The sequence below is a fragment of the Cygnus olor genome, chromosome 1 (assembly GCF_009769625.2).
Source record: "Cygnus olor isolate bCygOlo1 chromosome 1, bCygOlo1.pri.v2, whole genome shotgun sequence".
Taxonomy (NCBI): Eukaryota; Metazoa; Chordata; class Aves; order Anseriformes; family Anatidae; genus Cygnus; species Cygnus olor.
In genome coordinates this window covers 189,329,842-189,354,058 of record NC_049169.1, presented here as the reverse complement: position 1 = coordinate 189,354,058, position 24,217 = coordinate 189,329,842, and the positions used below count along the sequence as shown (strand labels likewise).

Genomic DNA, 24,217 nt, shown 5'->3' with positions numbered 1-24,217 from the left:
TAAAATCATCTAAGGAGTGAAAAGTGAGCGGAGTGCCCCACAGAGGTTCTGGGTACCTTTGCTACAAAGCAACATTGAACCAGCTTAAAGAAAAAAAAATCCGTATCTTCAAAAGCCTGCTTCCTTACCAGCCCAAAGAAGTGCATTGCAAACTGCCCTGAGAGTGAAAAGATTTAAGTCACTTCAATTAAGCAAGATTTGCTAAAGGCAAGATCCCTCCTCATAGAGGATGTGCTGTACTTATTCCATTGGTCAAATCCGAGAGAAGCTACTTTAAGAATTGTATTATCTGCAATTATGAATGTTTTACATCCACTTTTTCATATTTTCATAGTGCCAATGTAATCTCACTATATTCCTTGCAAAATCCAAAGAAAGAAATCAAATGTAAAGATCTTAATTTCACTAGATTGGAAAAGCATGTATAGTTTTTATTTATTTACTTTACAATATAACAAATTTAGGGGAGCATTCAAAAGGAGAATAGACTGAGCAACATTCATCTGTTACTGCAGGTAATCCCAATGATTATTCATTGGACATTGATAAGGCACTATACTTAATCTGAATTTCAGATTGAGTTTGTGTTGTTGTTGTTTGTTTTTTTTAATAATAAACATGGTTATATTCTCTATGAAGGTCCGTCAAAGTTATTGACCAAGTGCAGCTTTGAGACTGCATTTTTATGTATGCTCAGTTTTTTATTAATGGATTTTAAGTTGCATTCAACTAAGGGCTGAAAAAAGGGAAGTACAAATTATATATAAAACTTGAAATGCTTTCCACCTCTATGTGTTCTGTGTTTTTTTTTTCTCCTTGTCAGCTTCAAATGTAACTTCTCCCTAAGTTTTCATGCAAGTGACAGAATTTCTTAAATATATGAAACAATTTTCTATTGTCAAATGTTCTGTAGTTCATACTTGCTTAGAAAGATAGATATGGCTAGGGAATTATCGTTTTTCTTGACAGCATGACAGTTAGAACTTGGTTTGCATAGCAGCAAGCATGTGTAGTGCATTAAAAGTTGTCACTCTAAACTGTCATTGACTAACTTTTCAATGTATTTTTGTGAAAGTGAATATATCGCTTGTAAAGTGACAGCTAGGGAGTAACTAAGTGGTAAAATAAGGAATTACTGTAGTGAACTAGGGTTTAACTTAGGATTTTGACTACAGCTTTAGTATTGGATGCCTATGGATTCAGTGTTCAATTCTGTAAACAGGTATTTGATTCGTTTTCTTCGTAGTGGTATCTCAGTTAAACTCTAAAAAGTATTGTTGATGCAGCAGTGCTTAAGCTACCTGGAGGTGGAGTGTAGAATTTTATCTTGTTATAATATAATGAAGAAAATGCTTAATGTGCTTATAAGCTTCCTGTTCTGATAACATGTTCAAACTGTATCAAATTGTATCATTGCTATCAAAAGCAGATCATGGTAAAAGTCATACGCTTAAACATTACTATGTGTCAAGCAAGTGTTCTTTTACAGCATGTGAAATCTTAAGCAGTGAAAATGGCCAGGTGAAGCAAGGAGGTATATACAATGCTGTTAAGGTATGGAAATATGGGAAGTTTGGGAAGGAGGGGAAAAAAGAGAACTAAGTTAGAAATTCAGGGTTTTTCTTGACCACAAACTTTTTCCTTAAAGACTAAGTTACCAGCTTTTGAAAATAATATGTACCTTGAGGATTTCGGGTAAAAATATACCTGGACATTGAGACATTTGCTTTTACATGAAGACTATGTTGCATTTATAGCATTTTTCTAGGTTCTGTTTCCAAGCCTTGTACTGCTGTAATCTAAAGTCCTCTCTTGAAGGCTTCCGTTAAACTGTGATAGAAAAAAACTTTCTGGTGTTGTTGGATTAGGTAAATCATGGTGAAACTAGTTAACTGAATGTAGTAGCTCTGTAGGAGCAAGAGACTGTCAAGGAATGGAATACCATCTGGAGAAAAATCAATTTTAGTTACAAGTTCAGGAGGAGTACAAGCTTTGAGGAGCGCATGCTGCAAATCTGTAGAAAGTGCACGTGAGGGCTAGCTTTTGGGAAAGGATTCCTTCTGGTAGCCACGAACAAGTAGTATTCTTGGAGGTAACAGTGAGGTCTCACTTTGCATGCTTGTTCTGTGTGTTTTAACTTGCCTTCAGTTGCATATCCACTCAGTCTTCACTCAGCTGAAAAACTCCTAATTTTGTTCATTTTTCTTTTTAGATACCTTTTCTAGACCTCTGGTAGTTAATATTTTCTGATGAACTTTCAGTTTGTGTTATTCAGGTAGAGTGCCATCTATAAAAAAACGAAGCTGTAGCCTTACCAAGAAGTAAAGTGGAAAGATTAGTTTATACTTGAGGCAGTACTTATAAACCCAGTGTGTTGTCTTTTGTGCAAGAGTATGCTATTGCTGATCACTTTTAACTCTCTTGGTATCAATAGCCACCAAAATGTCTTTCTGAAGAATATCTGCATACTATTTGTCCTCATCCTGTATTTTCAGAGTTGATTATTCTTATGCAAACTATATATTTACCTTCTTTAAATGCATCTTTATTTTCTGCTGGATCGTGTCTTCAATTTCCTATGGCTATTCTGAATTCTAATCCTATTTACCATCAGACTGGTAGCTGTCCTAAGCTAGTGTCACATTCAGATTTACAAGTATAGTTTGTCAACTAAGCTATTAATAAAACAATAAATATCTAGCAGGATGGACCAGAGGAGATCCTTAAATCTTTCTGTTTGTCAATGAATTGATGGTAAAGATTCTCCGAATATGGTATTGTAACATTTTTTTAAAAAGCGCAATGTGTTTCATTCTGGAGATACCATATGAGATACTATATGAGTGCATAAATATGGCTGTTACTGTCTATTATCAACTCTTGTAAAACCCAAAGCAGTGGTATGTGTTTCTGCTGTGTAGTTTTTTGTTACCAAAAAGTGTAGTTTTCAAGGAAAGTATTCCTGGGGCTTTCAGTTTGGAAATTCTTTCTAATACAATAGTTTTTCATTGAGCAACAAAATACCTTTTCCTGGATGTCAGGTCAAAATAATCCTGGGATAGGTGCATTGCAATCATATCACGTATAATATTTGTAATCAAAATGCTGTTCACAAACCTCATGAAAATTACCAAAGTAATATAAGTGGTAGTTTTACTTTTCAGTTTCTGACAATTATTTATAGTAAGTGATATTTGTCAGCAAATAATGGAAAACAATTTGCCAAATTACTGAAGTAATATGCCAAATTACAGTAGAATTTATATGTTTATATGTAGAATTTACAGAATTTATATATGTGCTTTATATGAAATCTAAAGGTCACGCAAGGTCAGCATTTGTACACGTTCATGAAACGTTAGAGGAAAACTAAACTTAGTAGTAAAAACTGACTGTTAGGGGTGTGTGTCCCTAAAAATCTTAGTAATCTAAAGTCTCTTAATAAATTTTCATTTTATTAAATTTGATCGTAAATTTACTTGCTTCCTGCTAATATGTTGTGGCTTTAATTTAACAGAACAATACTGAACATCTAATTATCTTTTTTCCACTTCAGTGGAGAGACACACCATGATATTCCAAATTAATATATTTATCAATATTGCTGTTGATTTAAGTCACACAAATGATCAGCTTCTGAAATTGAAGGATTAGTTTGGTGAACTGCAACATATGTAAATTATACAAAAATATCCAAATAACTTACTTATTTGTGGTTGTGCATTAAGCACCCACCACTTCTGTTGTGTTGATGAACATTTATTATAAAAAAAATCTAAAAATTTTATATTATTATGTGTCTAGAAAACAAACAGAAGCTGTCTCTACAGGTTTATAAGAACAGATCTATGGAATTTTGGTTTTAGTATAGTGAACCATTACTATTTATTATCATAAAAATTATTAGCAAAAACATGTTTCTCTGTCACAGAAAAGTACATTTGTAAGGAATACATTTTAGAATAGGACAGTTTTGAGGAAAATGTTTCAGGATTCAAGAAATTGCAAACTGTGTGCAAAACAAAGCCAAGCATTAATCACAAAAATTACAAAATAGCTTATATTTAAGTATGCTAAAGCCAGAAATTTGATTTCAGAAATAAAGAAGTTCTTTAAATATCTCACAGTTTTTCCAAAATAAAGTTTGTGTGAATGAGGAATTGTAAACTAATTTGCAAAATTATTTGTGAAAAATCATAGAGCAATACTGTTTCCCTTGCTTGATTATTTTAGACATAATTCTTCTATGAAAATTTGTACGAAGGTTTTTGGTAAGAGATTTAAGAATCTCATTTTTAAATACATTTTTCACAGAGGTACACATGCATGCAGATAAAATGTACTCAGTCTTTTCCTGGTGCTAGTGTCACAAGTCTACAAATACTTGAATCAAACACAAAAAGAGAACTGAAATGGAAAAATCTGACTGATTAAACACAGTGGAATTTCTCACTTCACTCTGAAAAACAAACTCCCCAAAATCATTTGAGAAAGAAGGTTTTAAGCAGTTTTGAAAACTGCATATGGATGAAGTCATAGTGGAAGTCTAGAGAGGGCCTTCCACCCAGCCACGGTCATGTGAGCTGATGTTGGGTTTGAAGCCTCTTCTTTAGAAAGAATGTTCAGTTTTTACAAAATCATTTACTGTGTCTTGGTGCCAGCCAAAGCCATCCTCTTGTCTGAAGAACAAGCTTATATAATTGCTTCTCTTGGGACATTTGTCCTTGGATGACCTGTGTTCTTCATGGACCTGGAAGGAAGTCAGACCCAGTTACCTAGATGATTGGAAGTCCTCTCAGGATCTTTTCAAGCACGGGATGAGTTCATTAAGCATTATAAAGGAGGCCAAGATCTGCTAGAGATAGAGTAGTGGATATTCGCAACTGTCTTTCTCTATTTCAGTCTTGCAGTCACTTTGCATGCTTCGGGATGTTGAAGGAGAACATTCCAGCAGTTCAGCAGTCCCCATCTTCACTTTTTCTATCCATAAAATGAAGGATTATTTCTTTTGCATGCATGGTTTGAGAATGCTTTTACACACATGCAGCATAAAAGTACATTTTGGGTACTTTGGTGAGGTCTGTGCTTTCGGGACCAGGTAATAAAGTCCAGGAGTAAGGGAGTGTTCTCTCTTAGTCCATCCATTTGACTTAAAAAAAATGGCGATTCATGTGCTGTGTTTTTTTTTTTGTTTTGTTGTTGTTTTTTGTTTGTTTTTTTTTTCCCCCTCTCCAGGCACAAGTTTCAATGCCTGGAGAAGTTGCTGCCTCTGCAGAATTCCCAGCTGATGCTAAGGATTCATCAGTGCTGGAGACACCCAGTGCTAGTGGCCATATGTACTGCTGAGAGTAAATTGCGCCTTCTGGATGCTTTGGGTTTTCATTTCTGCTGCATGTCCTAAATGCAGTTTTCAGAGCTTTCCAAAGAAGTGCATGTGTCTGAAGAACTTTTTTTTAAAGGAATACATATTTGATTCAAAGTCCTCTTCTTTGGTTCAAGGTCCTTTGTTCTAAAAATGTCCAAGATAGTAGGTATTCTGTCAGATCTTCCATGTGGACCTAGAAGAAAGTGGTCATTCAACTGACTGTCATCTACCTTGAGGGTCTACAGACCAGACTCAGCAGCTTACCTTGAGGATAATGTCTCTAGCCTCTTTGAGGATACTGGACACAACAGCATATGGTTTTTGATCCACTTTCCTCTGCTGCCTTCCAGTTTTCTGGTTTTATCTGATTTCAAGGACCCTTTGCAAGCGCTACTGGTGCACCAGAGAAGTCAGTACTTCCTCTGATCACGGATGCTACTTACATTGGTGCAAGCCAAGGACAAAAACTTCTGCAGTTGTTTTCTTGTGCTCAGGTACAGGGAAGGCTGGTGTGAATGCTTTTACTTGAAGTAACTCATTATACACATTTGCAAGTTCAGTTCCTACTGGTGAACCTGGCAGGTATCCTCCCGGTGATTCAAGAAACTAGTTCATTCATAGGACTTGCAGGATACTTATTTTTGTACAGCTATCAGTACTGTCTGATTCAAGATGACTCAGGACCATGAAACTAACGTTTCACTTCTGTCTGTGGCAAATACTCACCAAAGCCCTGTAGACAGAGATGTCTTACTGTTGCCTTATTTTAGCAAATGGCTAATGCAAGGTGATCCCAAGAAGTTCTTTAATCGCTTTGGTCAGTACAAGATAAGTCAAATTGAACAACTTTAATAGTCTCATTAGTGTGACAAGTGCTCAATCTATATATATATATATATATAAAAAAAGAAATATTTAAGGCAATTATAGACACTCATCTTGTGATGCCATCAGATTCTTTGCAGTGGCCTGCGGCCAACGGGTGTTGGTGGGTAGAAAACATTATGGTTAGGGAATTACTTCAGTTTGTATCTATGATAGAGTATGGTATGTTTGCTGTATGGTAGCATATATATGCCTGGTTCTGTGTGTTCTCCAGCCAACATTGTATAGTATATTCACTCAGATGGCAGATGCATGAACATTTAGTGTTTATTTCTTCACCCTTGTCTGGCAGGTTAACCAGGCTCGTGGCAATATGCTTGTTTACTCTTTGCAGTCAGTGAAAATATGGATGTTTACTTCATGGGTTGGCACTTGCCTCATTCAGGATCAATACTGTTTGGAGAAGCAATTCCTTCATTTCAGTGTTTTGGAGTTTCAGGAAGTTCAAAATGCATGCAGATTGTTCTTACATCATCTTCAGGAATCAGCTATGAAAACTGACAACTCCTGATAGTACTGTGTATTATGTAATGCAAAAAGCAAGGGGACCCAGGTATCCTCTTCTTTGTCAAGAAACCATGATGTTTTGGATATGTTATGTCATCAAGTGAGATCGACTTTTCATCAGTTAGTTTACCCAGTTCTTCAGACTCCTAAAGATTAATTCAACAGGATTAAAAGTGTGGTGTTTTTTGTTGTCTTTGTTATTGTTTATTTGATCTTAAAATCATGTCTCTTGAAAATACCTTATTTTCATTAAATTATTTTTTATTTTTTTTAATGGCAGGATTTTGTTTCCTTCTTTTGTTTTTGTCAAACTGGAAGAAATATATTTTGTCACATATATTGGGTACTCTATCCATAGAAGGAATCAGACGGAGATCAGTCAGTCTGGAAATATTTGGAACTAGATGTATGCAGTCAGGCTAGTTCTTTTAAAAGGAGATTCTAAAATTTTAAATAATCTTTTTAATAGAAAAGGCTAGAAAAAAACATTTAATTACGTTGTTGAGGGTACAACAGCTTTTCAAAACAGCAGATGTATATGTTTGCAACTAGAATGAGCTAATAGAAATTGTGGAAGTTTTCTTCTACATCAGGAATTTTCATAAGATCATTTCAATTTGTTATTTGGAAAAAAATATTAATATTTTCAAAATACCTTTGAAGATTTTTTTTTTAAAAGGAGAGGAAGGTTCTTTAACAACTTGTGCAAAAATGGTTTACTTATTCTTTTCATGTTTTCATTTTACTTTAGGGAAAGAATTCTCTATAGTAAGTCTTAATCAGGAGAAAGCAAGATGAGAATTTAATTTCTCTTTTTACCTGGAAAAATAGTGTAGGCTATAGGGATCATGTCATATGGTGTGCAGCAACTAATTCTACTATTGTAATCCTGAAAATTTGTCTAGTTTTAGCAAAACACTTGATGCTTTGGCTTTAGCACCTGGTTTCCTAAATAATTGAAGAATTGTGAAGAGCAATTTTGACATTCTGTAGGGAGGGAGGATTCTTGTATTTTCTTTTAAGACTGTTTAATAATTTTAATAAATTAACTTTAAGTGAAAAATACATGCTCTGAGGGATATTTACATTTTAACTGACAGAGCAGAGCTACCTTATACTTATTTTAGAATCACTTGCTGGTTTTATGAAGCTTGCTTTCTGCTTTATGTTGTGACCAGTGTCAGCAGGAAGGATGATGAACATCTTTTTTTCACTTATTCTATAATAGGGAAAAATGAATGTTAAAAAAAAAAAAAAAAAAAGCCAGATGCTCTGAAAACTTACTGAATACCAGCAAAAGATGAATCTTAACAGCTTCTACCTGATCGTGTACTGATTGTGAAAATTCAGATCTTTTGGTGTACTGGACTTTGTGTGCCTTTTTTCTCCATTAGGGTTTGATCACTTTGGAGGATCAGTTCATTCCAACAGGCAGTCTTTGTAGGCTTTTTGTCATGTTGTCCTCTATTGCTTCCACTTGCTCTGTTTAAAGTTCTGATCACTGAAGGATGTTTTTGATTCTTGCTGCTGCTTTCCTCCTTCTCCATCACATATCTACAAGGAAAATATGCTATTAAAGAGATGGTTTAAAATTCAGAAGAGTTTGCTTCCCAGGTTGCATGTGCCAAATCTGATCAAGGTCTCGTTTGCTGGCAATGAGAGGGTGCTTATGTATATCCCTAGTCTACTTGTCAAGTGCTTCAGCATGATAACTTATTCCTTGACATTTGATATGACAAACAGTTCTGGAATACAGTCCTGTGAGATAATTGTTTGGGGTTTGTCTTTTGATATAAACAAAGACATACAGGAGAGCTATCAATAAATTTCATCGAGGGTTTTAAAATTTCTTACCAAAAACTCTCTCTCAAAAAAAAAAAAACTGAGCAGCTTCTTCTAAGGGCAAATAGGTATTTAAAACACAGAGGGAAATGATTGTAGGAATAAATGGTCACTTTTTTCCCAGGTGAGACAGATTACCAGTGAGGTGTTGGGATAAGAGGTGCTGGAACACATGCTGTAAAATGAACTCATAAATTATTTGAAGAAGAAAGCTAGTAGGATGGTGAGAGTTTTAGCTGAATAATAGTGAATTAATCATGGTAGTTGCTACTAAAACAGCAGTGTTACTTCCTGGGAATGTAACTTTTATTCTCAGTGTACGTTAAGGGAGTTCTCAAAGGATCTTTGCTTTGGCTCTTGCCCTCAGTCATATGTCTGAATACCCTTGGAGTTCTGGAATTACTGAATATCAGAAAAATATATCATCAGACAAATAAATATCAGAAAAGTGAATGAAATACTATGAAATACTAGGAATTAGAATAGGAGCCATGAACAGCATTTAAAATAAAAATTTCATCATGAAGAAAATATTTCTGCTAGTCTTAAATACCATATGCAGTTACAGTTCTTCTATTTCAAAAAATAAATACAAGTTTATAAACAATTCAGCAAAAGCCAAAAAACATGTCAAGGAGATGCTGTACTCTCTTCAACAGATGATCAAACAGATTAGAGCTCTTCAGCTTGTAAAGGAGGTGCTAAAAGCTAATATGATAGAAGTCAATGACATTGAGTGGTACGAAAAAAAGTGAAAATGGGCTCATTATTCACCATTTCTCATTCTGTAAGAACACACAGTGAAATTACCAGCAATAAAATAAAACAAATTATTAAATAATTAAGCTGCCAAAATCATTGCTACAGGATGTTGTGAAGGGCACACACATAAAAGAACTCAAAGCAGGTTTTTCAGACTGATGGACTGTAAGTTCACTGGTAACCATCAGGTGGGATGGTCCACAGGCAGTTACTGGCACAGGAGTTCTTAGATAGTCTCAAGTGTGAAGAGATGGATGAATGTGCCAATGACTGAATCAGTCCTTGGCCTGAAATGTTTCTTATGTTTCTTTTCATAAGAATCCTTTTTATCAGAAACAAGATAGTGACTTGATACATCAAGTATGGTCGCTGCTCTGTTCATCTGTGTGCTGTGTATGCTGTGTTCCTCCGCAAATGTACATCTTAAAGGAATGTATTCAGATAGCCTACTACTGGAGTCTAACTAAATTATCTTGTCAAAAGTTGTGTTTTAATTCGAGGCTTGCTTCTTGTTCAGTCTGAACAGAGAAAGATATGACACACAATTTAGATGGTCTGAATCACTAATTACTGCTTTGAACTTGTAGAATCATAGAATATCCTGAGATGGAAGGGTCTCACAAAGATAATTGAGTCCAACTCCTGGCTCCACACAGGACCACCCAAAAACCAAATAATTTGTCGGAGAGCATTGTCCAAACATTTCTTGAACTGAAACATCATTAATAGTCATGACATTAAGTTGTGGTACTAGTAGGTTTAAATACCCCCAAAAAAGCTATGCTTTGGGGGGATAAGTATCCTCATCACTGCTTTTTCAAGGAGGGAACTACCGGGATGTTTCAGTCAAGTGTAATTCAGTCAGGTTTTACTGCTGTCTTGCAAAGAATTTGCCCAAGATATCAAAGAGGACTCTTCCTGTTCCAGAAGATTATTTCAGGTTAAGTAAGCATTGTAGACATGCTTCAGTTTTTGATGCAAATGAATATTGCTTTGGTGTAAGTCCATGGCAATACTATACTATTACACCAGTCTTTCTTGATTCTAAATGCAAAGGCATACATTAAGAAATTAAAAATACAATTAAAGATCCTACATTTTAGGGAGTATAGTTGGTTTCATGTTAATATCAAGCATTGCATATTTAGGCTTATAGCAAATTCAAGGCTAGTGAAAGCTTGAATTCTAGGTTCTCAAAAGAAATACAAAGTCAACTTTATTCAGATCAGCATGAACACCTTGATTTTTTTTTTTTTTTGTGTGTGTGTGTTCCAACTTAAATAACATTGCTTCAAGGAAAATGCATAAATTTATGGTAAGGATTATTTTTTCCTCTTCTTTTGTAATAGCCTCTTGGTAGCCTGTGCTGTCTTCTCAACAGCAAATTGGATTGAGAGCAAAGTATCAGTTTTATCAGACCTAGCTTTGTAGGGGAAGCCATTATACTTCTGAAGTGTCTGCAGTAACCCATCAACATGGGTTCTTAATAGTGTATAATTTTATATATGTAATAATAATGTGTGTGTGTAAATATATATATATGTATGTATAATTCCACTCTTTGTCCAACTTGCACCTGCCTTTCTAATTCCTAGTTAGAGGCTGTTTTCATGAGAGTAGGAATAAATTATTTTGAAATGCTAGTCTTTGGTCAATAAAGGAAGTATCTATATATGATAAGGGAATTTTCATGCTTATTGCTTTCTCATTCCCATAAGCGAATGCAAATCTTAAATCTGAGACAAATATCCATAGTAAAAGAAAATATCCCTCCCTCCCCTTAAGTATGCTCTGTGCCTCTGTAATCTTCTCATTAAGCCTAATAATTGATAAACTGTTCTCAGTTTGAGGATTATCTTTTTTTTGTGTTAATCTAAGACAACGGAAGTATCTAAAACTTTTAATGAGAATTGTTACTGTCATCATACAATGTCTCTTATACAACACTTACTTAATTCTTGAGAATATTTTTAAAGAACATGTAAATTTTGACAATTGTTGTTTGGCTCTGTGTTCAGGATGTTTTTAAAATCTGAATGATCAGTTAATTTGCAGCCAGTTCAGTCAGTAAACCAAAACGGGCATCTTCTGTTATTGTTTGCTCAGCTGAGCCCAGAAATATGCTAATAACAAATCCATTCAGTCCCTCACTCCAACAAAAAATGCAAGTGTGCCTAAGCATGCCAGTAAATTCTTGTCTTAGGTCGCTTGATGTTTGGCACCTGCACATACGTCTTTGAACATGCCAGACATTTATCTGTGATGAATGCAAAACTGATTGAAGACCCTATATTGCCAAATAATCATTTTTAGACATGTATGCTGATTCATGTGTTTTCTTTAGTTCTGTCATCAAGCTGATGAGCAGACTATGGCAGACAATGTTTCTCATTTTTCCAGCCCATGTTTCCAGCAAAGACATTTGCTGCATCCATTCTTGGCTGACAGGCTTACTTCAAGGTCCACGCCTATCCGAAAATCAGCTCCACATGCAAATACCCAGGAGTTGAGGCCATCTGTAAAATCTGCTTCTCATCTATCCATCATTAGTGCTTATTGATTGTACTGTCATTTTTGGTATAATCTCTGACTCATGGTCAGTCTCTTTACTATGTGTACTGCAGCTTCCAGCTCATTGTGTAAATGATGAGTATGGGCTCACAGTGTTTTTGCATGGCGTGCAGAAATTCCTAATTAACAACAGAGGTGACTAGTTTAAAATATTTTATATGACTGGATACAAAATGCTGTTTTCATTTAAATTGCAGCTCTGTAAGGTTTTGGAATACCTACTGGAGTTAGAGGGATATGACTTTGAATGAGGTCACTAGAAGGTTACCTTACAGGTACGGCTATGATTCATTCATTTTTTCTGGCAATTACGTTTTTATTGACATGGCAAAATGTTCTAAAAAGTTAACACAAGCCTGAGTTTCTTCAGTAGTTAGCAGAAGACTCCTCCTTGGAACCTGAATTTGGCTTGGTAAATTGAGATACTGAATGTTTTTGTTTGGCTGTTGTTGTTTTTTGTCTCTTATGTACAAGTTGCAGCAATTGAGCTAATATTATTTACAGATGCTAAGGAAAGTAAGATTTTTCATAAGGTAAAGGATCCTACTGAAATGTCAGCTCAACTATAAAGGTCTGTCTTGATCAATATCACTGTCTACACAAACAGGATCCCTCCTGGGAGTTGTTAACTTACTCTGAAGGAATTTCCAATTCAATTTCAACCTTTTGAGACCTGCTAAAATTTTACAAATATGATACCACCTTCAAAGATTATCACACTCACTGTCTTTAGGTTTGATCTGCTGTAGTGTTCTTTCTGAGTAATACTCAGCCTCCTTACTTAAGAGAGAAACACCATAGTTGTCAATATGTATATTAGCTAAATACTGTGCTTGTGTTTTCAGCTGATTTTTTTTTTAAAAGGAAAGGCTACTTTTAAAGTAGATAAGGCTACTTTTAAAGTAGATAATGAGAGCACAATTCAGTTGACTGAAGATGGGCATCTGGGTCTTCTGGAGTCCTGTCTGGCCAGTAGTTGTTGCTGTAGGAGGATGTATAGTCTCCCACATCTGGGTTACCTTGAGGCACCTAAAATGAATTTGCTTAGGTAACTGAGAAAACCCTCCATTGACAGAGTGCAGTTTTGCTGACAGATAGACACCTTCATATAGATTTTTTTTTCCTTCCCTCTCTCTCTCTTTTTTTTTTTTTTTTCTTCAGTGAGAAATGAATGAATCTCACTCATATCCAAAAGCCAAAATTCTCTTGTTTTATGAAGTCCTCCAGGTCTGGAAAATACCAAACTCTGAAATACCTGTGCTGCCCCAGTTGACACCAATGATTCAAAATGACCAGGTTGTCTTTTTGTGGTGCATAAAGTGAGTACTAAAAATGGAAAAAATGTTCTATACAGCAATAGTATAAATGTACACAGGAAAAAAAATGGTTATGTTTTGCTTCTGTTCCATTCATACAAAGGCAATAAACCAAGTAAAGTCATCAGGGAGAGTATTTTGATTATTTTATCTGCAGTGGAAAAAGAAGAAAATACCTACCTGACAATAAGTGGATTGAGTGAACTTGGCTGTATTAACTAGCTGTATCTGCAGTTGCCTGCAACAGGCATCACAGAATTTTCCTGATCTGGTGACATTTGGAGAGAGTACCGTGACTTTCTTTGAGTAATTCAGGAAACTGAATTCATTCTTTCTCTTTGTCCTTCTGAAGAGTTTATTAACGCAGACTTCATTCCAAAGGAGATGCTGGCATGTCTTTTCCTCCTGTTAGTTTTAGAGGTAAACTCCTCTAGCACAAAGTACGTGAATTATGCTTTTTCACAATTTAGGTCTTCAAGGAGGAAAAAAAAAAAAAAAGAGATAAAATTGAGATGCTCCAGGCTTTTGTCACAAGTCATAAGGTGTCGCAAGCTGCACAAGATATATGCAAGTGTCACAAGTCAAAAAATGTCACAAGTCATGCAATTGGTATTGCATGAGAAATAGAGACAGCTGGTGATATCTTTAGTAGTCACAGAAGACTAAGGAAATGGGGCGATTCTAATGAAAATAAAAGATTATATCTTTTTCTTGTAAAAGTCTTATATCATTATTCTCTGGAACCATGTGACAGTAACAAGTGGAAAACTGAAACTGACAGCAACTGTGTGTTGATAATAGGAAGAACACAGTGCTGGTATATAAAAATGTCTGAAAGATAAACCAGTTTAATTTATCTACTCAGAGTGGGTATTAAAATCATAATAATTTTTTGATAACAGTCCCAGAAAATGGTATACTCTTACAGTATGTGAAGTAAGTGTCCTTTAACAAGGAAGGAATACCTTTATGTCTAATAAGTGGAGAGTACATCCTAACAGAGTGCATGGGATCATACTGTAGCCTATATATTGATAGAGATGATCATATTAGGGATAGCTATCTGCATAATGTGTGCAGATATATGTGGGTGTTTGAGTTCCAGCAACTTTTGTGAAAATCCTATGGCTGTGCTCCTAAGTTTAAGTGAGTAACTGCTGAGCAAACAGCACAGCAAGTGCAATACCATGGGAAGATGTGTGCACTACGTTTGCTCATTGGCATTGTTTTAACATATTACACCAGAGCATTTTTAAACATAGCGTTCTAAAATGACTCTTGAAAGAGTATAAAATCACAAAATTAATCAAATAACTAGCATCAAGTTCTGGCAAATACGTATATTCAGAAATACAATTTCTTCAACCTTTCAGGTTACATATTCCCTGTCTGTGCTAATAACTACTTCAAATTCAGGAGCTGCCTTGTACTGAGAACTGCTTTGGTTATTATGAAGAATTTAAGAGAATTTAATGAAGAACTTAAGTGATTCTAAAACTAGAGTAGGAGTTGGTAGTAGAGTAACTGTAAATTGAGTTGTTTTTTCCTGCATTATCTTTATGGTTTCATTATAAGTAAAGTTTCAACAATCAATGACTATCAAATGTATAATTGATAGATGATGAATCCCTATGAAAATTACATTTATGACAATTCTAAAAGTCAGAGTACTCAGATGCTAATCCAATAGAAAATATTAAAGTGGAAGTAGGTGAAATGCTCTTGTGTCCAGGGAAAAGAAGTATTTCAGTTACTGTAGATAGTCACAAGTGAGCTTACTTCTACAAACTCTCTGAAAGAATAACATATGTTTCACTGCAACTGAGTTTTACAGTATTCACTGTTTAGTCAAGAACAAGTTAAGAAGTGATTTTGCTGATACTTCAGGGTAACACTGAGGTGATAATTCTGGTGGTCTGTGTTGACTTGTTATCTAAGCCAGATAACTTTTATAGCTTTCAAATTTTTAAGTAGTAACTCTATGTGTGCTTGTAGCCCAGAAAGCCACCTGTATCCTGGGCTGCATCAGAAGCAGCATGGCCAGCAGGGTGAGGGAGGTGATTCTCTCCTTCTGCTGTGCTCTTGTGGGACCCCACCTGGAGCCCTGCGTTCAGCTCTGGGGCCCCCAGCACAAGAAGGACATTGAAATATTAGAGCAAGTCCAGAGGAGGGCCAAGAGGATGATTTAGGGGCTGGAGCACCTCTCCTAAGGAGACAGGCTGAGGGAGTTGGGGTTGTTCAGCCTGGAGAAGAAAAGGCTCAGGGTAGACCTTACAGTGGCCTTCCAGTACCTAATGGGGGCCTACAGGTAAGCTGGGGAGGGACTCTTTGTTAGGAGGTGACAGGACAAGGAGTAATGGCTTTACACTAAAAGAGGGTAGACATATTAGATATTCAGAGGAAATTCTTCACTCAGAGGCATTGGAACAGGCTGCCCAGAGAAGCTGTGGATGCCCCATCCCTGGAGGTGTTAAAGGCCAGGCTGGATGGGGCTTTGGGCAACCTGGTCTGGTGGGAGGTGTCCCTGCCTACGGCAGGGGGTTGGAACTGGGTGGTCTTTAAAGCCCCTTCCAACCTAAACCATTCGGTGATTCTATTAAATTTTGGTAAGTAGTATTGAAATTTCAATAATTGTCTCAACTCTTAAACTCATGTAAATGTAAAAGCTTCTTCTTCAAACCCCTTCAGTTCTTGTGGAAAGTGGAAACTTTTCTAAGCTTCCAGTGATCGGTGGTGGCAAATGCTTTCCATCTATTCCATGAAATAATGAACGTCTGACTCCTTCCTGATGAATTACTCATTATACTCTTTGTTCAGGGATAAAACTTTTGTTGTTTATGTAATGGTAAATTATTGTCATTGCCTTTATGAGTTCTCTTCTATTTTTGTTTATTCTTTTATTTGGTAATCTTAAAACTTTGTGAACAGAAACTGTTAACATTACTGTTTTGCTTCCTCATGTGAGTTATCACTAGTCATCATCCATAGCTATGCAACAGTCCTGTATCCTGAGTAAATGGAGACACTGATGACATTAGCAGGTTATGTATCTGTTATTACCAGGCTATCAAAACATAATTTTCAATGGCAGCCTGCTATTCTAAAAACAATTAGAGATTTAAGAATTTTGAGTTGAATTTGAGATTGTGTGAATATGCTTTTTTTACATGGCTGCATCATCTTCCTTTTATATGTATGTACATATATATTACATATATCTGTTCCTGTTTATTTCTCCATATATTGTCCTAACATCATTACCTGCAGCTGTTCCTTGACAGTGTGTTTTACCACTACAGGTTGTTTCCATCTACTCCACCCTTTCTCATTCCTTCATTTTGTTTTTGTCTTTTATTCATTTTCTTTGTTTTTCTTTTGCATATTATTACCCTGTCTTGTATGTCCTGGAATGCTTCACTTCTGCCTGTAGAAATAACTACTCAGGTAAGATATGACACCATTTGATGCCATTGAAAGTGCCTTGTGTCTCTTGGAGTATTGACCTTGCAATTTAGTAGCAAATCTAACCTAGATTTGATGCAAATGCAGGGAATACATAGTAATATGTCACTGAGAAGCTGTATTTCAGTTATGTATCTAATATTATAATAAATTCATAGTGTTCTAACTTTGTAAATAGCCTAAATAGGCTCCAGCTTTCCCAGTAGATAAATCTCACAGCATTTTTAGTGACAGGAGATACTTCCCATGCCATGTAACCTTTTGTTCACTGGCAGAAGGCATAGTGTTACTTACAAGTGTCAGTTAATGTTGCAATTTTATAAGAATTCAATTATCTCTTTTAAACTTTTCCTTCCTTTTTATTTTTGAAACAACCAGCCTTGCTGAAATTGTAACAAGAAATCACAATTTATTTCAGCAGATAGATCATGGAATCAATATTTTTATAACTGAGGAAAAAAAAAAAAAAAAAAACACTGTGGTACTTTATCACAGCTCCTTACTATTATTTTGTTAACCTCTTGCAAGGTATAGCAGAATGGAATCCTGATACATAGTCAACGTTACCTCAGAAGAGGTTCTAGGACACCAACCCCTTAATAAATGCATTTTATATATTTGGTTATGTATTCATCTCAGATGGACTTGTTGATGCATTTTGATATGTAACGTTTCCTGGTTACACAAATCGCTTTTTCGTATTTCCATCAAACTTGCATTGATAGTAACTTTAAGGTCACAGTGTTTTTTGTAGCTTAATCGTGGAAACACCTTATCGAAACGGCATGGTGTCAAAGCAGCTTGACCTTTATGTAATAACTGATCGAAAGCAATACTAGCAGGTGGTTCAGATATATCAAGTAAAGAAAAAAACTATATCTTGGTTTTCTTTTATTAGTAACAAACAAGGTTACAGTAACCTTTCTGGCCAAGGGGAGAACATTTACCAAACGTGTCAGTCCTCAACTTTTCCTTTATATTATTGCAAAACTGAAAATAAAGTGTTATAACCAATTAAAGAAAAAAAAAAAAAAAGGCATTCTTCCCAGAAATATTAGGCTCACTACATATTCACTATGAACTTCCATGTATGCTACTCCAGGAAGTTTGAAGTGAGCTGCTACCATCAAAACCAGTTGATTAGCCCTTCTCTTGAACTCCTCTTTTCCAAATAAAATAAAATAATAATAATAATAATTAGAAAAAAAAAAAAAAAACAGTGGGACAATACAGGGAAAAGGCTGTGGATTATTCTGTGATGGCCATCTAGTTCCAGCCACTATCTTTTTTCTAAGCGCTTATGGCCTCTCCATTGGCACGAGATTGCATATGCCACCGTGTGACAACAAGTGTGCTCTTTGAATATCGGCCCACTGGAAGTGCACTGCAGGTATCAGTAAGTGCTTGTTCCTTGACTGTTGTCCCAAGGATATGTTTTGGACCAGGTGACCTCCAGAGGTCCCTTACAACCTCAACCATTCTGTGGTCTTGAGAAAAAAGCACCAGAAGTGGATCGTGAAACTATTGCTGATACAATCGGTTCAGACAGTGGCCTGACAGTGAAGGCTCTCTGGAAAAAACAGTAGCTGAGAGAAGGCTAAGCATCAAGTGAATTCTTGCTCATTAGCAATGCATGAGTATCACCCTTTTCAAGAACCTATAAAAAACAGCTATCTCACATTGCATAGGTAAAAGAAAAAAATCTGTTGCTTATCAGTGAAAGTCAGTCTTATGACAGATCTTAAATATTTGTAAATATTAGGTGTTTGGAATATTAATATTCTTGAAATATACCACACCTGTTTAAACTATTATGAGAAATATCTGGTACAGGATATGTAATCAGGCAATCATGGACATAGTAATAATTATTAACAGATGTCAAGGACAGGTTAAGTTGCCCTTCTGAGGGAAGGATAAGTGATCTTTGCAAATACATTACATGTCCAAGCTGTCATCATGAAGAATTGTAGGTCACAGCCAAAAGAATATAAATTTCCTCGTATTTACAGGGTTTGGCACACTGGCAACTTAGGTTGTATTTATGACATACTTTTTAAAGTTCTTGAAATAAATATGAATACTGCAAAGAATTGTGATTTATCTCCTGCAAGCTAAATAAAGACAAATGTTATTAGATTGAAAGAAAGGAAATGCAGTTTGTAACACTGAACTTCTTGTATACAGACTTATAAAATAAAAATAAACAATAATTAAAATAAAAACCACCAACAAATACTGTCTTGCCTTTTCACAATGACTAACAAGGTGTTTCTTTTCAAGAGTATGCCGGGGAGTATTTTGGAATGTGTTTCACTGTGCTAAATATGACCTGTGCATAGTCCAATGAATCTTTAAAATAACTTATGACTTGGTATATAGTACACATATGGTTACTGTAAAATAGCAATTTGTTATGCAGTGGGTATAAGTCTTAAAAGGCCAAAATCTTTCTCCAGAACAGAAACCAAGGAGTTATTTTACACTGGAGACTACTGAATTTTATTTCGTACCATAACTTGAAAAAGGGTGTTTTGATGAGTTATCTACCTTTTTGATCGTAGGCTAAGAGAAATGGACAGGGAAGTGGAAGACCAAATTCAGACGCTTACTAGCTATTGGAGCCTACAACTTACTCTTCCAAGAGAAATCCTGAACAGCCAGACTGTGGAGTAGTATTAGACTGGTTCACTCTCAAGGCAGTCTGTTCACATTGTGTCCTTGTGCAGCAAAGAAAAAAATGTGGGTATAACAGAGTAAGCAACAGGGAACCTGACACTGTAATATAATCAGAAAAAGACTTCAGAGAGAAATGTCCATTCACTACACCTGATGACTAGTTAAGACTGGCTTGTATCTGTTTGGTTTTTTTTTAAGCCTGAGACTTTGGAGAATTAAGTTGCATATAAGTGGGAGTGTACCACTGTGTAGCAACTGCTTCAGAGCCCTTGGGACTTCCATAATTTAGGCCTCTTTGTTCTTGACCTGTTTACCTCTCAAATGCTTCGTGACAGCGTCTGTGCAAGCCATTGGTTTGCAGTAATTGCCCAGATGTGATGTTGCTGTTACTGTCACCACTGGTGAAGCTCTGATCCTAGAGAGTTTATTTAGGGTCATCTTGTCTTAAGTGTTGCAGCATCGTGAGGTAACAGAACTATTGTGATTTGGCATCTGCGATCATGTTGTACTTTTCTTCGGAGTGTGCCAACCCCCAGCTCATACCTGAGAAGTGACTTTGACCTAAGCAAGTTAAATGTGAGTCTTGTCGTAGTCAACTGTAGAGAGTATATCCACAAATCATATTTTAAACAACCAAATTTTAAACATATTTTAAACAACCAAGCTTATAGGGATATATGTTCAGGGGGACTTACCATCTGCATTGGGGCAGCAGGTTGGGTCCACTTACATGACTGTCGCCACATAATGCATATAACTGTGGCGTCTGCAGTATATAGCTCTTTACAGAAGTTTGTGGACTGGCAAGGAAGACTTGTGGATTCCCTGACTGGTTTTTATCAGGTCAATGTGCATTGCATGTATGTGACTTCTTTTAATGGGCTGGATTCCTTCCAACATGGACAGAATAGCATTCTTTGCTATTCCCAAGACACTCTGATAAGCCTCAGAACATTAATCTATGTTGTGATGGGTGCCGTGCATGCCCTGCTCCAGAGCTGGCAGCAAATTGGTGAGACCAATACAGGGACAACAGCTCAGTCTAGACCTCTTGCAGGTAGAAATGAATTATGCCTTTGCTCACCTTAACATGAAAGGTGTGTGGGATGCTAATAAAATATCTCCAGTGCTGTATTTATGGTAAACTTTGGAAATGCTCCAGCTCCATCTTGTCTGTTTCTTAACAGTCACTCACACCAAATGTGTAGGAAAGAATACAAGGACAGTAAACATCGAGCTTTTAGTGATATCTCTCAGGATATTACCCTGCACTCTAGCAATGCATGTTTCAAGAATTTGCAAAGGTAGATGGCATGCCTTTGTATGTGACAGTTTTAGATGGATTTATTTTCCAGGAATTTGTCCACCTTCCTTCTTCAACCTGTGTAAATTCTTAGCACGTGTGCTGTGTGGAATCATTATCTGTATTTCATGTGTCTACTCATTGCCGTGAAATAATACTGTACCATGGCATGTTTTCACTGCCTTCTTACTCCAGGAAGTCCCTATGAAAACAGCAAAGGAAGTGAGGCCCAGCCTTTCTTTCCTTCTTGCCCTGGGCCTGAAGTTTGGTCAAAGAATCTTCCTTCAGTCAGTAACTTTTCTACCATCCCCTGGAAGTTAAATTGTAAGTCAGTCCAAAGTGATTTGCCGAGTATCTAGATGGACTACATATAGGGATTGTGTATTCCTGAGTCATGGTCTGAAACATCAGAAATGTCAGTGGAGACAAAAATATGAAATGTTTCAGTCCTGAATACCTGGCCTCTGATTCTTAGGCTTGGCACCCTCAAGGACCCATAGTGAAGAAAAAAAGCTGAAGTTTTCTGTGTGGATGTCTAGGCTGGAGTCATTCCAGTACAGTTCACATGTATAACAAATAACTCTGACAATACTTTGACTGGGACTGCATGGCAGATGGTGGCTAAGTGACAACCTATGATCTTGAGAATGATGACAGAGGTCAATTTTACTGTTTTTTTTTTCTTTTTTTTTTTTTTCCTGAAACTGCTAGTGAAGGAAGAAAAGAGAAGGGAAGGATAGTTTTGTGCCTGCTGCCTGAAAAGCACTGGTAAAACAGCCATTTATATCTTTGTAGACCACCTGAAATAAATGAAGAAGTTCAGGTGTTTTATGTGTCTTCTGGAAAAAAAGGACTGGGGCCTTGAGTACAACAGTAGGGTGACATTCCTCTTTGCTAAAACAGAAAATTCCTTCACCCTATCCTGAAGTGCCAGTTGTGCCAACTGTATGATATTATCTCCCTTTCTGTGCAACTGTATGATATTATCTCCCTTTCTGTGCTTTCTGTATGATATGACTCCCTTTCTGTGCTGCTTCATTTTTCTCTGCTCTTTCTCCACCATATTTTGGAGTTGAAGATGTCAGGTTTTGCAAAACCTGAGCTTTATTCACCCTGAACACATGCCTCCTGAAATTGTGATGAATGGCAAATTAAGTTTGGTATTCTATAACCCTTACTTTTGCAATCCCATGCATTCAGGACCTACTTCATGAGCTATGACAGCTGTGTAAACCAGGAAAAGAGTGAAATAGAGTGACACTATACTTACAGTTGCATAAACAATTGCTTAAATTTTTCCAGCTATCAGGAATCCCATGTCCAACTGGAACTTTGTAAGAATACTTAAGATTCATACTTACTAATTTTGTATACCTCTGAGAATATGCCCTTATTGCTATAGCTGAATGTGTGTTTGTGTGTATATTATCATAGGTATACATACATGTAGATACAAGTACACAAATACATATATAAATTCAGGACATAGATTGCTGTAACAAGAGGGAATATTTAGCAGACTGACAAATCAAGCTGGTTTTAAATTTTAAAAGAAGACTGCTGAATTCATTAACAGCACAATTTGTGCTAATTGATTACATCACTAATTAATACATCACTATCACTACATATATATATGAAAATATGAGTCTTTAGCAATCATATTTCAGGTTAGCTGTGAGTATATACAATCACAGAGATGATGCCATACAATTAACCTCTGATGACTTAGGTCTTTGGATTTAGTCATTGAGGTCAAGATGATCAGATTTGAGAGCTCTTTGATGAGAGAAGACAGAACTGATGCAGGTTTGTCCTTTTCTCTGTCTTTCCTCTTCTTGTTTTTATCCTCTTTGCCTCTCTTCCCAGAAAAGGGGGGAGCCTACTCTTGATATTGCTTAACTGATTTTCTTTTGTCTTGTCAGCCATCCTTTCTGTGTATTTGAACAGGGTGTTCTGCCTATTTGCAGTCCTCTCTCTTGTTCATATCTTGTGCCTATTTTGTTATTTAGCAGTTTGTTGTTACTTAGAGGTCTACCGCATGCATCTACACACATCTTTTGTCCCATTGGTGGTTTGTTCACGTATTTATATAAAATATTTATGCATTGTGTCTGGCTGTGTCCTCCCAGTATTACAGAATAGTTGCACAGTGATTATGATTACAGTGTTTTAATACACTTTTTGCAGTACACTTACTTTACACTTCTGTTTGCAGTATTTTTAGTACTCATTTGGGTTCAAGGTAACTAATATTAATTATACCCCAATTAGAACTTTTACAATTTGTAGATACCACAGGCCTTTGTCTTGGTTACAGTTATCATCTGTGTCAGAGTTAGAGGTATGTAAGCTTTATTATGTGTCATCCTTTGTATTCAGTAGTTTTCCCAGGGTTTTCTCAGGACATTTTCAAAGTTCCAAAGCTGCACTGGAATTCCAGGATGGAATTGGAATAAGGATACTAATTTATGTTTTTGTTTTTGTTTTTTTTTTTTCTCTGTATATATATTCTTGTTGTTGTTGTTTTTGTTTTTTGTTTGGTAAAACCCAGTAGGTGTCTGACTTTTACAAAAAAAAAAAAAAAAAAGGAAAAAAAAAAGAATGGGATTATTTGACCATTTCAGTGATTTTCCGTAGCAGTTTCTGTAACCAGTAAATCAAAAAGGCACCACCATGTCTGTTCGGACTGTCCAAATTGTTGAAAGGTAGCTCAAAACTTTTGAAGTGATTCTGTCAGTTTAAATCTGAGTGTTTTCCACTGGTGTTCAAATCACATCATCAGAACTATATACATATACATATATATACTATTCTAAAGTATTTGTAAGGTAGCTAGCATTATTGCCATTCAGATTTTTATTAACTGGTTTGTTGCTGCATAGGCAAGCTGCATTTGTTTGGCAGAACAGATTTCCTCAGAGAGTTTTAAAATCAACTTCCACTTACTATGGCAGAGCTCCCTGACCTTGCTCATACGTGAATGTTCATCTGGAAAGTACCTAGGAGAAAGAAGTATAGAAAGTTCCTCTATATGTATGTATTGCTTACATGCACATTCACTAGCCTTCCTTTACCTATTCTGGAGGACTCATCCTATTACAAGATCTAGGCTTCAAAGGAATCTGGAATCCTGTGATAATCACCGCCATTTTATTCTTGCATTTTATGGCAGAAGGTAAGGTGACACATATTTCTGCAGATGCAAAAGGCATCCAGGTGTAACGCTTTCAACACCCGCATCAGTGTGCAGACACTAACACAAAGAAAGTATGCACACAGTGTGAATGTAAGGCATCCCATTTAAAAGAAATGTACAGTGAGTAATCTTTCCTTCATCATAAGTACAAGAAATTTCTGAACAGTAGGTGAAAAGCATCATGAGAAAAAGTATACACTGAAAGATAAGAAGGATTCCTTACATGGTATAGTCGACATAAGTAGGAACCTACAGTTTTATATACCACTTACTTCCTTGGTGAAAACATAAGATCTCTTTTCAGGAATGTTTGTTTAGTCACTGTT

At 36.1% G+C, this 24,217-nt stretch overlaps 1 protein-coding gene across 4 annotated transcripts in view; it reads left to right on the top strand.

The window, feature by feature from the left end:
* The window catches only part of SGCG (sarcoglycan gamma), a 139,062-nt gene that overhangs the window by 686 nt on the left and 114,159 nt on the right, over positions 1 to 24,217 (top strand). The window lies entirely within an intron of this gene.